Source organism: Leuresthes tenuis, unplaced genomic scaffold (assembly GCF_036924035.1).
Source record: "Leuresthes tenuis unplaced genomic scaffold, fLeuTen1.0.hap1 SCAF_24, whole genome shotgun sequence".
NCBI lineage: Eukaryota > Metazoa > Chordata > Actinopteri > Atheriniformes > Atherinopsidae > Leuresthes > Leuresthes tenuis.
Genome location: NW_027325378.1, coordinates 10,206,296 through 10,227,743, shown reverse-complemented (window position 1 = coordinate 10,227,743; position 21,448 = coordinate 10,206,296). Strand labels below are relative to the sequence as shown.

Sequence of the window (21,448 nt, the reverse complement as noted above, 5' to 3'; positions counted from 1 at the left end):
TAAGGATTCAGTTGCAAATTCATTAGAACGCCATACACTATATTATACTTTGGACATAGCAACATCAGTAAAAAGTTCTTCATTAGTTGATGCATTATGGGAGTATGAACAGAGATACATGTGTATGTGTCTGCTCATGCATAAGTATTCTATTACTCGGTATCCGAATAGGATATGGTAGTTTTTGGGACATTAATATTTTAGTTCCCGCCCCTATCTACCTCCAAGAAAGAAAAAAAGACAAAAGAAAAAACAGCTTACCCAACACTGTTGATAAAAATCACTTAATATGGTCAAATGATTTGTTTTCTTGTCTTTGTCTTGTGTTTTGCAGTGATTGTGAGTTATTACATATTATTTTGGTTCTTTTTTAAATGTATGTACAATTGAAATTGGGATGTTGCAGTTTTGAAAGTAATATATTACCTGTTAGCATATTTTGTCCCAATATAAATCTTTTAGTGGATAGCAGGAAGAACAGCTGTAATGCCGTGGCGAATAGGGATTCAAATGAACTAAACCGGACCAAAACTGTCATGCGATAAATCCTACGTCACAATCATCACAATGTTCAGTTTGGGTTCAAACTATCATAGAAAGGTAGTGTTCGGCTGCATGATTACTTCAGATGATGGCGATAGTGATGCTGTTTAAAACAAAGGTCAAAATAACAATAAGGTGTGACGCAGTGCAACATGACCAGGCCTCAGCAGCTATCAGCTTAAAGAAAAACTGCATAGAATCAAAGCCACAAAAAAATATACAGCCATCTTATTTCATCACCAACATGAAGGTGAGATTCTTAGCATGGCGGGTGTGTTCGACTGCATCACTTTTAGGTCAGTGCTCCTACTGAGTCAGCAGTTGCATGCTACAACAAATCATGGCTTTAATAAATGTCAGATAAATCTATACAAAATAAGTAAACTATTTACGCATTTCAGCCATTTTTTTTTCCACTTCTCCAGATATAACCCCGTACTCAGATGGTCAAATATACCAAAATTAATCCACGGCTAAGTTGGCATACGAGGCGAGCTACAGCTCAGTCGACCGTGCCTTAGCTCGCAGTAGTGGGCGTTTCCCCCCTTTCTCCCTCTCACTCATTTTGCTGCATGCTGCCATTTTAACTGCTCCTGAGTGGCAGGCAAGAGGGCGGGGTTGATACTGGCGGAGGCCATGATGGTGAAATCACTACACCCACTCCTGAGGTGTAGATTCATCATCAAATAAAGGTTCTGCATTAGTCTATATTGTCATTCTGGCAAAACCAAGGACAAGAGCGGATGAGTACCGCTATGTGAAATCACTGTAAGCACAGGGTAAACATTTCAACTGAAGAACAAAGTTATTGCTCTTTTCCAAATCAAGTGAGAACGGAATTTTGAATAAAATGTTTTATTTTTTTTAAAAAATCACCCTGATTATTTGTGCAGACTTCAATAAAAAAATACCAAACTCAACTGATTGGTGAGAATATTACATTTTGCCACTGTGTCTGCCTCTTTCTTTTACAATGGTAAGAAGTGTGAGCGCTGAATGTTTTATGAAAAAAGCATGTTCATAAAAGTCTGTTCTGCTGCATCTCGCTTCCATCAACCAAAAAATAAATTCAGTCTGATAAAGAATAAAACTGAGTAAAAAAATGCAGTGATTTCCTCATCAAGATATAAAACACAATTCAGAAAGCAGAGCTCTGCTCAGAATCTGTTTAAAAGCAGCGAGTTGGGCATTTTTCCCTGGGTTTTACCTTCAAATTGTTTGTAGACTATAACATGAGAAGATGACAGAAACCAAATTCAGAAGTTACTTACTGTGCATGAGAAACAGAATGCCCACAAGTGCATTCGGCTGGATCACAAATTGTCCTCCTCTGATGTCTTGTATCCTAATTGAAATCATCAAGTGGCACAATCACTGAAATAAAAAATAAGATTTACCAGTGAATTCATCCCCGCGGTCTGTCAAAGCAGCATGTTTTTAATGTGGGTCACATCCATTCGCTGCTTTATTTCCCCACCTCTAACCCTGAAAATTAAAAAGAAAAAAATGCCTTCCCCTAGATGACCAGAGCAGCTCCTACCCAACTATATTTGAGGTCAAAGTTCATCAAATCCCCTTGGTAACACCACAGCAACAAGAAACAACGATGTCTAGACAGGTCATGGTGCCCCCCCCTCCCCTCTTCTCAGCAATGCCACCCCACCTCCCTGTGGTTCCTTCCGGAAGGAGGTGTCAGCAGCAGCCAAGTACAGGGTAAACAGGGCAGGGTGGGGGGGTGGCCTTTGGCCCGCATGGGGTCGGATCAGCACCTCCACCCTCCACTGATCAAAGATGAGTATCCTCCATGCCAGGGCCTTGGTCAAAGGGGGCAGGGTTGGGAGATGAACTCTGAGTTTCTGTAATCTAGACGTGTCCAGACCCGATTGTCTTCTTTCACGGCCCAAAATGGACCCTTCCGGTGCTGCTGATTACATTAGGGAGGACAACCTCTTTTCACAGGGGCACCCAGACAAAAGAGGCGCTTCCGTGCCCCTCGCCATCTGGTCCCAAAATAACAGAAAAGGTCCCAGGGAAGGGAAAAAAAAAAAAAAAAAAGCCCAGCCAGCACACAGACTTAAATGAAAGGAACACTGTTTGAATAGATGGGATGGTTGGAAAGATAAGCAAACATACAGTAAAGCCTCACATTTACGGAGAGATTGGAAACCAATCTACATCTGCAAATAAAGCTGTGTACGTGAGCTCTATGAGGAGTAGGCCTGCAAATTGAGAACTCTGCCAGACATACATATGTACATGCATCATTATTATTGCAAGCCATCAATGCCCAGTGGCTCTTCATCAGCTTGAACTAATCTATGTCGTACCATTCAGGACCACGTTTATAGATTTGGATGGAAATTAGATTAAAGGCACTAAAATGTGTGATGGTTCAGAGTTCCTCAAACAATGCAGTCAATAGAAATTAAGCAAAAATAATTCAACATGTAGTACATTAGGCATAACTAGGACTGAGAGAGCCAGTGTATGGAGTAGCCAAAGGGATTTTCGACACATTATGTTGATTGGCAATTGATTTCCAGCCTTAAATAATGCACACTGTATGTCTGCCATATCCCTGGTGGTTACTCTGCAACTTGTGCGCCTGTTTACGATTTGCATGTCATTACGACTTCTTACTACAAGTGTGACAGATTATATATCTTTTATCTTATTTTTAATACTGATGGAGCTGTTCTTCAGCAATATTTAGCGTATTTAGTCCATCTCCAGGTAAAGTTCCCTTGAAAACTACACTAAATCCAAGTGCTGAGCAAAGAACAGATACAAACTAGAATTCTCCAGCCTAATTTTTGATATTCTCACAGGGTTACTTCAGATTTGGGGTCCTTTATGGGAAAAGAAGAGCCTGGGTTTAGAATGGCATTACATTGTTGAGGTTATCAGTCAAATGCAAATCTTTGCCGTCAAACACTTTTCATTTGTTAAATTTTTGAAGATCCAACTTGAGATGATTCTAAAGTGCTTTCTAATTTTATCTCTAAAAGCCTAAAATGTGTTAATCTTAGAAAACTCCTCATTACCGTCTGTTGAAGATTATGTCAAATTCAAAAGCCTGTACGTCTTTGTTCAGACTGTAATAATGTGGTCCGCTGACTTCAGTGGCCTCGTTTGAGAGGTTTGCAGGTTAAACAGGGAGGCAGGCACTGTGTAACCCTGTGTTATATTGTCACACGATGTATAACCTGGGACTTCTGGATCTCTGTTTAGTTGATACTGATTATATGCTCTGTTATGCATGGTCTGTTTTTGTCTCCATTTGAGCCCAGGGAAATTTGGTAAATAAACTACCTCATTAGTAGAAAAGGTGATGCTGTCCTTGATCCTGAATGGTTCTGTCAAGAGAAAGTTGAACATACAGCACTGAGGGATGAAGTTAGATGAAGTAACTTGTCCATATGGGGCCTGCCATGCAGCTCTCAACATACAGATGAAGTTCTTAACTGGTGTAAGTCATGGAACTGGGCTGGGTACAAAAAAATGTACAAAATGTGTATTCGGTGCAATTCCCTGAGCAACAAAACCCTGAGACTTGAGACACTAACCATGGACCATGGGCCATCACTGTGACCGTCTGTCATCTTTTGAAACTCTGCCCGTACTTGTAGATAGGCAGGGCTACGGTTATATGTTAAATCAACTCAGGCAAGGAATTTTATTTTAAATAAATGCACAAATTGAAGGTTTTAGATGAACCTGTCAATCCAACTTTAACTGTAGGAGACAGGGATTTGGGAGATTTGATTAAACAGCACTGCAGAAACAAAATGTTTTAATGAATCATGGCACATTTGCATATTGTTGGTACAACTAGGCCATGCAGAATTTCCAAGGCAAAACCCAAAGATGGGTTTTTAATGAAGTTTCTTGTTAGTTTTACTTGCACACCCGAGACACTCTGCTAAGATGAATTGAAGTGATTGCAATGAAATTTCACACAACTTTGAATTTAATTTCTTAATGCCTCAGAGTATATAGTATACCAAGTCTTACATAAGGAAAGATTGATATGTAGTTAAAGGGTAAACCCAGCAATAAAGTGAATCATTTACAAAGTACCTGTTCATTTTCAATAGGTGCAAATTTGTAGGTCCTTTTTTGTTTTCAACAGAAAGTCCAAATAAATCACATATAGACCACAAAGTCCACTACGTTTAATAGCCAAATAAAGAAAAAAAATATCAATAATAAATAATCCCTTCATCATTTAGTCCAAAATGGTCAGAAGGCACAGATACACAAGCCAATTCATAAAGATGAATTGAATGTGAATGTCTTGTTTCTGGTGGGATTCTTGACAGCTATATCCTGAGTGGAGTGGAAATTACCGTCTGTGTCTTAAAAGACCTACTTCAACACATGACAACAAGCTCCTCTCATCCCTGCTGTGATGCGGCAACACCGTGCAAGTACTTTACATCTGATATGTTCATCTGTGTCATTTCCACGGGAGGCAGTTTCTCTCTAAACAATATAGAAAGAACAAACTGATCAGGTGAGGTGCTGTGATCTTGCTGCCGTTTCTGTAGAAAGCTCAAAAGGAAAGTAAGGTAGATATTTTACAATGTAGCATAAAAGTATGAGTAAAGCCTAGCTGTTCTTACAGACCAGAGTCAGACTGTCAGTTGCCAGAAGTATTATGATGCCACATATTTTCACTTGGTTTGGTTCCTTCAGTGTGTGAATGTTAAACCTTTAAGACACTCACACAAACTCAGGCGGCTGACTTTGTTTGTCTTTGTTTACTCGAGGAGTACTTTTTGGCCTTGCAATTATTGATAGAAAAAAAAGGCCTATGTAGGAGAAGAGAATACAGAATTAAAGAACAGCTAAAGCCAGAATGTTTGTGGAGTTTGTTTGGTTTTTAGTTGAGTGTGCTGCAAGATCATAGCAATATAAAGACACTGTTGAATCATAAGAACACAAAATATTACATTAAATGCGTGGGAGTCTGACAGCTCTAGAAAACATCTAAATGTGTTTGAACTTCCTCTACTGGTGCAATACCAGCATGAGTGTTGGAACCTTGTTTTCTATACGCTCAGGTGATTTCACTGCTCTTATATTCATGAACTGCTTTGCATGATTTTTTCTTCTGCTCGGAATAAGCTGGCAGTGTAAGGATTCGCATGCAGCCACAGCCAGAAGTGAAGCAAACTCCTCATATAGTATGCACATGATCACACACCTGCTGTCTATTGCCCCCCAAAAAATATCCCACATTTTACAAAAAGACAAAAGCGAGAAAACCAAAAGCTCCTGCACCTGCGGATCAAAATAAAACACCTGACGGATACCTTGCAGTTAATCACACATGTTGAATACTTCTACAGCATAAAGAAACAAAGACTGTATTTATAGAACTTTTTCTCCAGTGCTCTGTCTTTCTAAACTTTCCAGCTGTTTCAATGAAGATAGTAACAACCATCAAGAGAGTTTGCTTACTTTGGCGGTCACTAAATATTTCCTCAACGATACAATCTTTAACATGGTATGCTAATTGTTAAATAATGAGTAAAGCGAACCTAAATAACAGCAGCATTGCAAAGTCCAACCCACTCCAGATTTGTTGTATGCGTGTCTGCTGGGGGTTGCACAGGATTGGCAGACACCAGCTCAATATCACAGCAGTGGGATATGTGAAGTGAGTGTGACATATAGAGGGCAGGTGGTGCCAGTCATGTGGATACATCAGCATAGTCCCAATCTGTAGTGTCTGAACTCCGTAATTAGTTATTTTTCTTTAGCAGTCTCCAAATTATGTCATCAGGCCTTACAGAGTCCTCATTATTCACTGCAGCAAACAAACTGCAAATAGCACTCAATCCTACGGAGACCTGAGAAATGCATTCCAGGGAGGGACTTGAATTGCTGTGTGAAACCAACAAGAACCAACATGACACCTGGCGTTTTACAGCTAAAGTGGGTTGTTGCACACTGCTGAGCACAATGGCGAGACATGCTTCTTAATTGTATGGGTTCTGAATATACTGAGAAGGAACAAAACATCACTGCTCATCTATACAGGGCTGAACCTTTTTTTTTCTTTTGTCTTTAAGCTATCGACATAGTGAAAACATGGCTTGGGCATTTTCAGGGCTCATCTGCACTTAATTAAACAGGGTAAAGAAATGTCCAAAAGCTTTCAATAGTATGAAATAACAGAGAAAAATCCAAAAAGAAAAAAGTGATTACGTTGAAAACAATAAATAAACCTTATGCACATGTTTAAAATATGTTAAATCCCCATAATGCTGTAAAAAAATACATTTCTGTACTGCTGAAAGGGTTACAGTTTGTCTTGGCACGAGTCACATCATAACTATGTTCTTTTTGGGGCAACAACTGCAATCAGCGGTGCTTTGCTGTCATGTTGGAGGTGTGGGGAAATATTCACAACAATCTGTTCAGATTCTAAAGTATTCGGGTCAAAGACATTCACTGTGATGTGCAAGGTGACTAAAAAAAAAAAGAAAAATACTTTGGGTGCACTAATGGCAGACAGGACTTAAATCTGACTTTTTAAGACTAAACGTAGACAAGCTGAACATTAAAATCTTACCATTTGGTTCTATGATTTCATGCTGAATTTTTTCAAGGTGTGTGAATGTAAAAGAAGCTCGTTTAAAAATAGGGAAGGAAAAAAACAACAAAAAAAACACAGAATCGAGCTAAAAATAGCACTAAAATAAGATGTAATGACAACTTTCAGTAAAATTCTAAGTATTCTTTAATTTCCCCTTAATTTCTAAACTTAAAATATCTGTCAGGAGCACATCACAAAGTCACAACATTCCAAACAGTTTTGAGTTTTTGGGACAATGTAATTTGAAAAGAGAATGCACGGATCCAAAAAACCCCCCAAAAAAAACAAACTCGGTCCTTTAGGATCAAATACAAAAGTGCACCACCACTTGTAGCTGCTCTTAAAAAAACAATACTTTATAATGAGCAACTATAACAAGTAATGCAAAAGTTTAGTGTTCATTAACTAGTATTTTTTGACTGTAGAGGTAGTCAGTTGTTCACAGCCTTTCCACTATGATAAGTGGAGTTACGACAAACAATTCTATATAAATAGGATAATATAAGCCAAAGGTTTTTGTCGTAAAGCTTGTGAATTGGTGTTACACCTGGCACCTTGGAAATCATACAGTGTGTACCTTTTCATAAAGGCGACATGTGCCCTGACTTAAAGTCTGCACAAACATTTTAAAGAGGATAATTAGTTAACAGTTAAGGGCAGCAATCATCCGGTGATGAAGATAAAAGGACTCAAAGGAAAACAATCTGGAAATGGGCTGGTACCATTCACATCACAGTCGGATTCCAGAGGTTATATGCTAAGTCCTGTTAAGAGCCTCAAAGGGCGCACACTGAACACTGAGCACTTCTCGGTGACTGTTTAGAAACACAGTCAGAGTTTAAGCACACAAACATGAAAAATATCAATTTCACATTTGGTTTAACGCTTTCACACTTTGTGTCACTGACACCCAGAGAGTAGGGCGGTGGAAGACAAAACACAGCTCCTGGATAAGGATCATGTTAATGCCTATCAATTAGGATCAAAAAGGGATTAACCGGCATGGTTGCAGAGGTGGGATGGGAGCCCATGCAAAGTCACTGAATACTTAGGGTCGCACCCCCAACTTCATTAGGGCTGACCTTTCCACGCCATTGTGTGACAGGAGAGACCCTGTAGTCTTGTGGGTGCAGTCATAGCCACCTTAGAAGGCTTGTGGAGAGTCAAATATGAGACATGCAGAAAAGCTGCTGGAGATCAGTGAAATATGAAATATTCACTCTTAAAGTCCAGGGAGACTTATTAGGTTACTGCAACTTGGTGCAGGTGGGTATTTACTCATCAACCCCCACACTCAGAGCAAAGAAAATCATTTTCTTTTTCACCTTAGAGAGAAGTGAGATTTACTAATTAGTCATGGTGAAGCCTCCCCTCACTATGATGTACCGCATGGTTGACGAGCTCCAACACTACCTTGCTGTCTTAATTCACGAAAGGTCAAATGGCAAAGTGAAAGCAGGTATTCAAGGTGTGTTGGAAAAAGCCCCAATTAAGGAAAAATGCAAGCACACCCTAAAGTCTTTGCATATCCGACTTTGGGGGAGAAACTTTTCACAAAGCCCCTGCACTGGGGAAATTGTAATGCAGCTGCATGCCAGGAGCACTTCTTCAAAAAATATTCATGAATGTGAGAGATAAGAAAGAACATAGGCTAATATATAGAAAAGATTCAACCCAAACCTGCTGTAAGGATATAATATTTATACTAAATACTAAACCCTGGCATGTCCAGCCTGAATTACCTGCTGGACAAAACATGTTCCAACTTTATGGTTATAATCAGTGAATGCAACAAGGCAGATTTTTCCAAGCATCTTTGTGAAATTCTGCATTTACAGGCGAGTGGCCTCAATGTTAACTTATATTGTATAAGTCTCAGCCTACTATGCAACAGTCCGAAATAAATGTTTGTTCTCGATCTGGTAACAATAACTGCCTTATTTTTGTAAAAATAAATAAATAAATGAAATAAAAAATACTAAAGCCATGCATCTTTAATCTAAAATGTCTATGGATTTCGATTATTTAAATGTCAGCCTTTAAATACTAATACTATACAATATACTCGACATACATATGGTAAATACTGTATAAGTTTGCCAAGATACTATGTACTTTTTGTTTTAACTTTCCGTAATGTTGAGCTGTGTCTGCCATGTGCAAATACTTAGTAGCAAGCAAGATGGAGTTGGGTTAGATAACTGATAGTGATGCTTTAATGTTCAGCAATGAAAAGCAATATTTTGCTAACTCTGTATGAACAATACAGCTTCCATTAAACACTAAGCAGCAGGCCATGTTAAATAAAGTTTAAAAGGAAAATCTTAACTTTGTCAACGTGACCCTTTTTCCATTCGGAAGGCTTCAATCCAGCACCACACGTTCAAGTGCTGAGAACTCAGCGAAACCCAGAGTTAAATAAGCAGAAGTTCTTCTGAGGCACAGAAGTTTCTTCCCAGAAGGAAAGTACTTGTTCAAGCTGCTGTTCAGATTAGGCAGGCATGTAGCCTTGCACTGCAGTCAAACAGTGGTCACCCTGACTCACAGCCTTCTTTGTGCTGTTTATGAGCGTGCTATAAATGAGCACACCCCATGCAGAAGTCAGTGCTGGATTTGCAGTCAAGTGAAAACAGGAGGCACTGCTGAAGCTGTCACCGCTACGCTGCTGACTGGGAACGGACATGCAGCATGTGCACATCTGAAGTTTGGCAGGATCACAAACAGTTGGAACAAATGCAGGCAAATACACAACATTTACACTGCCGTCATTGAGAGAGCTTACCTTTCATGTGCCCCAAAAAGAATAACTGACGTTTAAATTACAGTCACGGTGGATTTTCAAGCAGGCAGCCCTTTTTTTAAATGAGGACCTAATATTCATGTGATGCTGTGGCTTCAGCTTAAATTTAGAACAAATACTCAATTAATGGGTGGTGACAAACAAAGTCCTGACACCTCCAAGAAAGAATCTTAATGGTGGATGAACAGGTTGAAATCCATGTCGCTGAAATTTTATTTTAAAAGAAAAACAAGATTCAAGAGTCCATAAGATAAGCAAACACTATTATCATCGTTTTAAGGCTTCATGAATACAATATAAATCAAACAGTAAACAACAACTAAAAAACAATATGATCAGTAATTCAAATGAACAAAGACTCCATTATCAGAAGGTGTTTTTGTTCAAATAATTGCATCTAATTAAAAATACTAAGACTCAAAAGAGTTTAAATAAATAATTTAACTATAAAATGCCAATTCTCCTCACATAAACTGAAAAGAATTTAGCAAAGTAACTTCACTTTTTTGCTCTCCCCAACCAAAGTCAACAGGTTTCAGTGTGAAATTGGGAAAAAATAAAATCCACTTCGTCAAACATTAATGTATAGGTTTGGCAACTCTGACCTGCCTACTTCGGTCTGACACCACAACACATGCATAAACCCAGAGGTGCCTTTTTCTCCCCCTGTTTTCCGTGGCAACAGAGCAGAGGCCCAGCTTAATGTTACTGACAGCCACTGTTGTGTTACGTGGCATCAGAACACTGTCTGGCTTTCACATAAGGTCTTAACAGTGAAGGATAACAAGTATTCAAGAAGGTGAAGGTGACCTAAACCTTTCCGTAAGACAAAAAAAGCAGTCCCACATCAAAGTACAAAGTACAGTACTTTCAAATAAATGCTGCAATGGGGTGGTCTTAATTTTGAAGTGCAATTACAGCCCAAGCAACTTCATTAACGGTTAAACCTTCATTTTCAATTCAAGCAACATGAAATGCAAATAACACAGCGTAAAGACATTCGATTGGCTTTAATTCTTAATAAGTACAATGCACAGAAAATTATTTTCTGATATTCATTACATTTACTGCATGCATATAGCTTGATTTATATAACAAAAATGACATGATGCAGAATTAAACAATTAACATAAAGAATAGATGCATAAATGCGGTCGCCCAAAACAGAAACTAAACAGTTAAATTCTGATGACATTAAAGAAACAGATAGCACGACATTTGTTTCATATTAAATCGTGTTTTTCGATGCATGAGTCTGTAAAATAAAACAGCATTCTATTTGTCCTGCAAATAATTATTTTTGACGACCGATTTTTATTCTGTGCATCTTAAAAACTTTGTCAATTTCACTACGTGAAAAACTCCTACCTTAAACACAAAACATACGATTTTTTACTAAATTAATTTGCCTTGTGCCGCTTACGTTTTGCCAGCAATATTATTTAATTACCTTATAGCTTGCAATATTATTTTTTACAATTAACAGTATTGAATGAGTATCGCACACAACATTTCAGAAGAAAAATAACTGGATAATGAAATGTTATGTTATTCTAGTATATGTTTGAATTTATTCAGTCTTAAACATTTATTCAAAATTCTTATTTCTACATATTCTAGCAAACCGCATCAAATGCTGCACCAAAAGCATTTGTGAGATAGTTTTGAAAAATCCAAAGAGAAAATAAAATTAAAATACTCCGATAAAATGAAGTCTCGTTGATGTTTACCGGACCAAAATTAACTATTTTAATTATGAACCGCAATTCCAACCACACGCGTCATTTTATGCATGTATATTTTCAAATGTCTTCAGCGGAAAAGTTTGCAAACCCCGAAAAAGTTGTGTCACTTTCCTACAGGCGTTACAGTGAGTTCAGATTCTCTTCCCTACAAACTACAGAACAAACCCTCCCTTTCGCCTAACCCCAAAATGGATGCTGATCGCTTTGAGTTATCGATGGCTAACACCAGCTAAGGGTCACAGCTGTGCTCTTGGAGAATCAGTAAATGGACCCACGTGTTGGCAGATGGCCAGGAGACATTTGAAAAATACAGTGAAGTCCTTGATTTAAAATATGCCACTCCAATATGTGTCATTACGCAGCAACAACTGGTGAGATAAACAAACAGCTATCTGCAGCAGACAGTGGCAGGCCCTGCTGTCGCACAGAGCAAAGCTTTCAAACATGCTCACATTTGACTCAGTATATACACAGAAATAGGCTCAGAAATCTTTTCATTAAAGCTCAGGAAGCATTAGAGCCTAGATGAAAGCCTTTTTTTCACCAAACATCATCATGATGTTAGACCTCGTGACCTCAATGTGGGTGGAGACAATGGACCAATAGAAAAACAGGATGGAGATTCAGAGTGCCTCTTGCATCAGCATTTTTCAGCTAAGCCTCAAGTGAAAGTTACGAGCTCCATATCCATGATTATCTTATGAAGAGATCAAAAATAAGTGTTAATAAAAAATTATTGCAGCTGAGGAGTGAGTGACAGGGGTGGATTTGATTCGCCAATTCTCAATATAACATCATGAAGAAATGGCATTGCAAACCAGGGATGAACCTCTGTAAATACCGCTGTGTGCAGCGGAGGGATATTTCCCTCAGGCAATCACATTCACTCACTGCAGCACCTTAAAGCATTCCTAGAATTGCTTTTCTCAACTTTAAACTAGCACAAATGTGCGTTAATGAACAGGTCAACGCAGATCTTACCATTTGGGTGGGTTTACTCCCGGACATGAGGGCACGACAGTCTGCAAGAGACCCTGAATCTCCTGCGTGAATAAAAGAGAAAAGCATTAGAAAACAAGTGAGTGGCTCAGTAAGAGGCAATACACACATTATTTTGTTGCAAAGACAGAAAAGTAAGAAACCAATAAAAACAATTACACAAAAAACACTTCTACTGCATGAAAAATATAGTGCAGCTGGCCTGAAACTACTCAAACTGCAACTGCAATCACAATACCAAAATAAATTAAGCATTGTGTATGCTGCATGTATCGCTCAGGGAATGTGAAAGCAACATTTAATTAACGGTAATTAACGGTTCTGAAACTTGTTTAAAAAGGACTGAGTTGTCGTTTTATGCTCAAAAATTGTCTTACCCGATTTATAATTCGAGATGCACACGTTAGCAACAATTTTATTTGAAGGTACATTTAAGTTATACATCACTTTAGTTTATTAACCGCATAAAGCAGCAATCACACAAATCCTCAATTATTATCAATGTCACTATTTACCAAACAAAACAAAAAAAAGGATAACCTTTCATTTAACGGACAACGAACATATTACAAAAAATATTTTTAAATCAGTTCTGATCGTACATAATAAAAATTTTAGATATTTGAAAGACCAAAACAAACAACTGTTAGCCACACTGTACTTTCAGAAAGGTGTGTTATAGTCAGTATTTGCCAAATCATTGCTGCACAAGCAAACTTAATTTTACGAGCCTGAACTCTTGCTTTGCGCTAATTTCTTACCTTCCTAACTGCAATTCCAGTCATATTTGCCAGATACAGAATCAGGTTTGGAACAGGCCTGCATGTTTTAAATGGGGCTGCACGTCCCAGTAAAAAACACAGCAACAAGCGCTGACAAACCATTAGGCAATGAGACAGGATGAGATTAAAAGACGCTGTCTGACAGCAGACGAGTATGTACAAAGCAGGTGATAATGAAGAGATCTGTCCAGGCTGGTCAACGATATGGCAACAGATAAACATAACAGACTCAGCGAGTGGAAGTAACTTGTAATGTCAGAGTGAAGCTCGGAGCATTTTTTTTAGAAGCCAGATATCATTTGTTGCCTTGTTTGCTCAACAAGGCTCATCAAGTCTGCTACAGTTGCTTTGACTTTTTTGTAATATTAATGATAATATAAAACCCGTAACCCTGTGACAACACATTACTTTTTACTGCTGTAAACGTTATTGCACACTATGAATGAAGCAGCGTTACACAAAACATACCGAATCAAAAAGTTGCAGTTTACAAAACAAGACTTTCTGTGTTAATAAGAGATTTTAACCTGAAGATCACATGTCACATAACTGGATAACAGAGACTTTGGTATAAGGATGGATTTCACTGGCTGTTCCAACAGCAGCAAATGGGCTATAGTTATTGACACAAAACAAAATATATTTTTAAACCCGAGTAGCAGTGAGAGTAGCTTTTTATTGTACTTTCCTATGCCCTGCAGGGTTTAGGAGATACAAGAAATATAAGAGAAATACATTCAACAAGCTGCAGTGTAGTTTTCAGATGGTGTTGGTTTCCTGCGAATACTATTTGAAGTTTTATATATACATATATAAAACAAAATATATCGTAAAATCTTTCAGAATCTGATGCCATGTATACAACATGCAGAGCCATTGTACTTCTTCTAATTGTTTAAAGCCCTGCAAGCTTCTGGCAGTGATGAATTAGACAAAATGGCTACCAGGCGTCCCAAGAACAGACAGATAAGCAGCAGTCGAGAAACGGGGGACAGAGGTACAACTGATATTTTGAGAATCACATTAAAAAAATTTAAAAATTAAAACTGGCAAGTTAAAAGGACTAAGTTAACCCAAGGGTGCTAACTAAAGTGTAAATAAACCTCCGACCAACAAACACAACAAATTCAAATTTTAAAAAAAATACACAAAAGTAACATTCAGAATTCCCTTCATTTGCTCAGGTGTTTCATCATGGCATAATTTAAATATAGAGCATCACCATACTTCCCATGTTTTGTTTTGTTTTTTTTTGCTCAACATTTTGTCCTGTAAGTCATGGGTAGCAAACAGCGCTTTAGCGGCAGCCATCTTGCCCCAAAAGAGCAGACACTGGAAGGCGGGAGGAAGGCTCTCCCAAGTCATATGACTGCTCTGTCTGCAGACAACTGCAGTGACAGAGCAAAAGCGTCTAGACAAGCAGCAGATCAGGTACACTGGCACTGTCGCACACAGCTCACTTAGATTCTTTTTCTTTTGTTAAATCCTCATCGACACATTTATTTCGCAATCTGCGCCTGAAACGTAAAGTGTTGGAAACTGTGTGACGATGAACCTCGTCAACCCTGGACAGGCATTGTTCAAACCAGATTCATTCCAAAGCCAAGATATTCCAGGCTGCAGGAGGGAGAATAAATGCTGCGCAAAATATCAGAAATGTTCAATTTGGTCTGAGGAAGCAGAGTTCGGGGGTTTGGTTCTCTGTGAGTTTGCATAAGAAAACATTGTGCATAAGAAAACGATACTGTAAATGCAGTTTTATGGCAAATGTTTTCAGGTGAAGTTAAAGATGAACACTGAGAACACAAAGACTTCAAACTACAAGAAACATAAAGGTAGCTTTTTTTGTTGAGATAAACATCCCTATGAATCCACCTTCTTCATATTAGCAAGCACAGTACAAAAGTAAATACAGTTTCTATTTTGGCCAACAATATGTACAGCAACTAACCTCTCTGTGCTCTTGCAGGCTGCCTGCTGAATGGTGCACTCCTCCTGAACTCCAGTGATGAAGGATGATTTCCTGCTGAGCATAAACAAGGTCAGGACAGGACAGAAAGGTGACACGGGGTTCATATTTCATCATCCGTCTGCTACATAACACGTGTTTTTCTTTTTCAGATTAGTAGCCTAAACTGTAAGTGTGCGAGCAACGTATGCAGCCCAGGGCTTTGTAATCATAGCTAGTTAAGGTAGTGAAGCTGAAAGGGTTAAAACAATAAATAAATAAATAAAAAACAGCTGACAATCCACTGAAGGTTTTCTCCCTCAGGTGTCTGCTGAGTTAACAGATAGCAGATGCGCTGGTGGGGTTAATCAAATGCCTCGCGTCAGCACAGGTGCGTCACCTGCGCATCTTCCTGGAGTGGTGAGAATGAGGTCAAGTCCGCACAACAAATTCGCTACGGGCTGTTGTTTGAAATGTGGTAGAAAAGACTGTCTCCATAAAACACAGTGCGAATCATTTCACAACGTTAAATCGGTCGTGCCCCTTACGGTTTGGCAATGAATGGAATGATTTTTGATAGAGAAAAATGGGATTAAGAAAAAAATAAAAAATAAAAAAAATAAACACCTTTAAAAGCAGTGGTGCTATGCTGCGGTATCTACGGTATGTTGGGCAGTTTGCACTCTAGCGCTTGCCATGCCTACCTGTGCATAAAGAGCTGTCTGCTGATGGACTGCTGGAGAAAAAACTTTCACACCGTTAATCTAAAATATATATAAATATATATATATATATATTTCGACTCAGCGTGGCGACTCGTGGGCGAAGGCGTCTGAGGATGAGAGCGAAGATTCCCTTTCCCAGCAGGCGGCTTCCTTGTAAATGCGCAGAGCCATGTAAAAACTCCATTTCCAAATTTATCAATTTCAGACAGACTCCAGACAGTCTCCCAACGGTTACGTGCCTGATTCCCTTGCGCGTGCACGCCGAATGGCGCGGGAAGCGGCGATAACAGATCCGGAGCGACAGCGCGCGCAGCCAATGGGGAAGAGGAGCCCGATCTCTCGACCAATCGCGACGGGCGGCAAGTGTCAGCTCCCGCCCTTCATCCTCCTCCTCACCCGTTTGTTGACAGTGAGGGCGCTGAATAAAACAACAGTCTGAATTAAGCAGTTCATAGCACCGAGATGTGGGTCACTGACTGCAGCTTATTCACTAAGGGATAACAGCAGAGATGCATGCCAGTTTGTCTTACACCGAAATTATATCATATGTACTTATCCCAGTCATAAATCATTTAGAATAAAATAGCTATAGGGTTGTAGCCTACTTCTTTATAGCCTACACACAAATACAATGACTTGACTGCATGATAGATAGATAGATAGATAGATAGATAGATAGATAGATAGATAGATAGATAGATAGATAGATAGATAGATAGATAGATAGATAGATAGATAGATAGATAGATAGATAGATTGATAGATTGATTAATTGATCCCTTATATGAGAAATATATAGGTTGAGCCAGAGGTATGCAAACCCTAATTTTCTTGGAGTACAAAAAGCTCTTATTGTCACATTAGGCAACAAAAAAAAAACGAGTCATCGTTGAAAAGTCTGACGGAGTTTGTTCGTCTGCGGTTTCCAACAATGTGTATTTGTTTTCCTAAATGCAAAGGTTTTTTTCCCCCCATTCACAAAAAAAAAAAATCTCCTAAGGGCCATTACGCTCTCATTCCTCAGCTCTGGTATCGCTTTTCTCAAGACAGCTGCTGATCCTCAAAAACTGACATCAAAACCTTTTTGTATCACACAAAACAACTTCCAAGTCAGCATTTAAATTCCGTCAAAGTCTACACAAGCCATACAGACAAGTTTGTTGTAAAGAACCTCTGTCCTTTGGATGGGAAATAACAAGTCTTGTCTCCTTCAGCTTTGCACCCTTTAATTTGCATTGTTATGGAAAACCGCTGGATTTGGATAGAGCACAGAATCATTGAGGTCACCATAATAGAGTGTGACAGCTCTCCTTTTCAAATCTATTTGGAAGTAAAATCAAAATTCCTGGGAAAGTAAATCCAGCGAGCATAGAAATATCGCATACAGCTTTAGTAACAGATGTGTTGAGTGAAAGTTTATTAAGATCTGAAGCAAATATTAAGATGAATTGCACCTACATAATTTGGGGGGAGTTAGAAAGTATTTGGCCCTTTGTCTTTGCTACTGTTAACTTGTATACCATCAGAAAATATTGTATCTATTATGTTTAATACTTCAGTAACTTCCTGCATTATATAAACTGAGTTTCAAACTGGAAAAGAGAAAAGGAAAGCATTAGTCAAATAAGCATTTTGTGTGTTCAGTCCCAACAGTCTATTAGAATTTAAAGACTGTTTTTTGGGGAGTTTTGCCAGGAAAGTCCCTTTACGTTTTCTCAAATTAAAAATCTCAAGGCTGATCCTCTCCATCGCCCTGCCTTTCAGATATTGACCTTGTGGTGTAACAAAATAGCCTCTTCCTCACTGCGGGACCCCATATGAGCCAGTACAATGAGGCTTCAGTTCAAGTTCACTGCTCACCTCTCTTTGGTGTCTCTCGGGGTCTTTGTTGACGTTTGTCAGCCCAGGAGGAATTTGGGGGGTTAGAATTCTGCTTGTGGCTCAACGGTAGACTCAGACAACTTTGACTCGCAGGCTTGAGCACAAAAGAGGAAAGTTTATCCACGTGATAAACAGGCTTTAACCTTAGAGGGAAGAAAAACCAAAGGAGTGGACAGAATAAAGCGTCGGCCACATTTGCTGCTTTCACTGAGTTACTGAAATTGAAAATGGAGAAATTAACATTCTGAATTTGAGGGTTTGACATGCTGATCTGTTGAGTTATGACTCATGCCTACAATGGTGAGAAAAAAGATAGAGCTTATGTTTTTTTTTTAGTATACATGTGCCAATCTAATTTCACCTCCAGACAACAAAATAAATCTTTCAATAAAGCTATTTTTTATAATTTCCCTTCTGGATTAATAAACATTTGTTTTCATTTTTCACTTTCTTTTCATATTTCTACAATGACAATTCCACTTAAAGTACTCTAATGTGGTATTTAAGATGAAAATGTCATTAATCAGCTCACGTTCAAACACCTTGAAACCTTGCTTTTACCAATCAAGCCTGATGCAACATGTACATTCCTTAAACATTTGCAAGACACACGAGCATTAAAAACATACATACTGATGTAAGTATGAAGGCAAACTCATAATTCACTTTAGAAGCCAAAGGTTTAACCTTTCTAAATGTTTTCATCAAGAGTGATTTGATAAATAAAAAGTTTTAGAGGACCGTTTTGAAGATTTCCAGAAACTCTCGGGTTTTAGGAGGCTTTTTTAGAACACTCTCAGATTGTAATGTGAAAATAATTCTATTACTTGTAATAATAATATCAAAATATTGTATGAGAGTCTGTTTATATGCAGTGCCTTCTCATCTGTTTGATCTATCTTCAACCTCTAATTTCTTGTTATTCTGTGACAGCAAGTTAACATTTCACCCCTCCGTTGCTAGATTCTGGTGCCCTGGTGCTCTTCTTTTTCTACTTCCCGAAAAATGACTGATTAAGCGTTTCATTAACACTGAAAGCAAACTTAGCTCTGGATTCCACCCGAAAATCTGTGAAACTGTCTCAAAACGCCATCTATTCATTTGTATTCTTGAACTCAACTTTCTCTTTTAATGTGTGTGTGTGTGTGTGTGCAGGTCACATGGATGTGAAAACAGATACATACAAGTGAAGCACTTTAACAACATTTAGTGAAACTGTCATGAATGGAATATATACCTTGTTTAATGGGCGAAAAGTCAGTGTTTGTGGGCTTTAGGGTGTAGCAGCAGAGTTACATACATGACTTTCCAACACTTGAGTTTGTTTGAGCTCGTTTTACACTATATTTAATTTCAGGCTTTACTTTATAGTCAGTGTTTGATTAGGTTTTGGCATTAGAGCTAATTGATTAAAGTTACACGACTTGAATTAAGCGGGTATAGAAAATGGATGGATGGATGGATGGATGGATGGATGGATGGATAAGATTTACTATATATATATTCTATCTCTACACTGTCACCCCTGTCACCTCTGACAGAGTCTGACTAGTGGTTTCCTTCTATGTAGCTTATTGTTAGATATTGTTGATGTTAGCTGTAATGTTATATCTGCATTTATAAGTTGCTTTGGATAAAAGCATCTGCTAAATTCATAAACACCTAAACATATATATACAGTATATATAGAAAAAAAACTATCATCGAATGGGCAAATATATATATATTTAGACATGAAAAAAACATGTTACTGTTAAAGTTGAGTGGGGTTTAACGAATAAATAAATGCATGTATACACTATTTGTGTCCGTATAAAGCATATATTTGATGAATCCTCCTGTCCCCACTAAACCTGAAGATTCCCACGACAATGGTTTATTGTGGGTTGGATGCCCTGTGGTCTGTTACTACCACAGTTCCCAAACTTAGATTAATCAGTAAATGTGACTTGATTCCACCAGCCACTGTGAAATGTTGGTATGTCTGAGCCAACCCAAAGTGTTTGAGCTTGTTTTCCTCCCTGGGAGAAACTACAAGTCCTCCTCTGAGACCACTACTTGATAGCCTTCATTTGACGGATGATTTGAGTTCTGTTATCTTTGGCAAAGTCTATATAACTAAACTGAAGCTGCTTTTCTATCTCTCTGTGAACAAATGTCGATCCAGTGATCTTCTGATCTTGCTGTCATGTTCGGTCTGCCTAACTGTGCTGTGGATACAGCTGCAATTTCCACAAAGCACCATGCACTGAACCCTCAGAAACTCTAAGCACAGCTTTGATTTGACACTGAGAAAGACTTTATTTGCAAAGAAAAAATATATGATTTGTGACGCTTTGCCTTAGTTCAGATGTTTCTTTTTACTACAACTTAGTGAGCAATGCTCTGCAGGAAACTTGAGGCAGAGCCATATTTAGAAGCTGTGAAGCCATTTCTGATGAGCAATAATGACAGTCCTCACTGCATCACCTGCAAAAAGACAAAATATGAATCTTAAGGAAGGATGAACTTTTGTACAAAGGAGATAAAATGACTAGTACAACTTGATAAGCTCATTTTTGACTGCAGAACTTGATGTCTTGCATCATCTCAAATATTTCCTCTTAATGTACACATGCTGCTAAGAATAGTCTGTTGGATGAATTTTAAACATGATGAAGAGTCTTCATGAGAAAAATGATGTAATAGTAAATTATGCTTTGAGATAAACACTGACACTGTGTATTTAAAAAAAAGCCAATCGGCATATGCATTTTGATTGAAAGCATTGCAGTTTTAATATTGACATCACATTTATGAAAAAGTTTGATTCTTGTTTTATTGACTCCGTCATTACCTTATCTTTTATCTGCTGGCATGGGTGACTTGGCTGACCCAAACCATCCGTTGAGATGTAAGTTTATGTTAAGCTACTTAAGCAGTTAAGCTGCTATAGGCCTAGACTGCTGGGGGCCTCTTATGACACCTTTCCTCGCTTTGTTCCCTTTTTTCCCCTTTTATTTATTTGCCATTGTTGTCATTCAACTTGTGTTTTCCTGTCTCAACAGATATCCTTTGAATACCTGGTTTCCTTTGCTAGGAAATTGTTTTTGAATTGGCTCTGTATGTATGAATCGGACTAATTTTGAATTTAACAAACTGTATTTGATTGGATTATGATTACAAAGAATTGGACACTAATTGGTTTGAATTCGACAGTATCATTGAAGTGCCTTGAGATGACTTTTGTTGTGACTTGGTGCTATATAAATAAACTTAATTGAATTGAATTGAATTGTGGCCTCCTTCAGAGCGCAGATGTACGGTGATACAGAACAAATTGGTCCAAAGACTAATTTATTCCTGCTGACATTCTTGTAAATGTTAATATTTAAGTATAATCTATGTTGGTATTTGTTGTTCATATTGTTTTATGTAC

General features: G+C 38.3%; 1 long non-coding RNA gene across 4 annotated transcripts in view; it reads right to left on the bottom strand.

Annotated features, from left to right (window-relative positions):
- Positions 1-16,398, bottom strand: part of LOC140284646 (uncharacterized) — a 36,805-nt gene extending 20,407 nt beyond the window's left edge. For all 4 annotated transcript variants that reach the window (XR_011910206.1, XR_011910207.1, XR_011910208.1 and 1 more), the window contains exons 1-4: positions 16,129-16,398; positions 15,428-15,499; positions 12,677-12,738; positions 1,815-1,917 (exon numbers count right to left, since the gene is read on the bottom strand). This is a non-coding gene — a long non-coding RNA (uncharacterized lncRNA). The remainder of the gene's footprint in view (positions 1-1,814; positions 1,918-12,676; positions 12,739-15,427; positions 15,500-16,128) is intronic.
- Between the last annotated feature and the right edge of the window lie 5,050 nt (positions 16,399-21,448).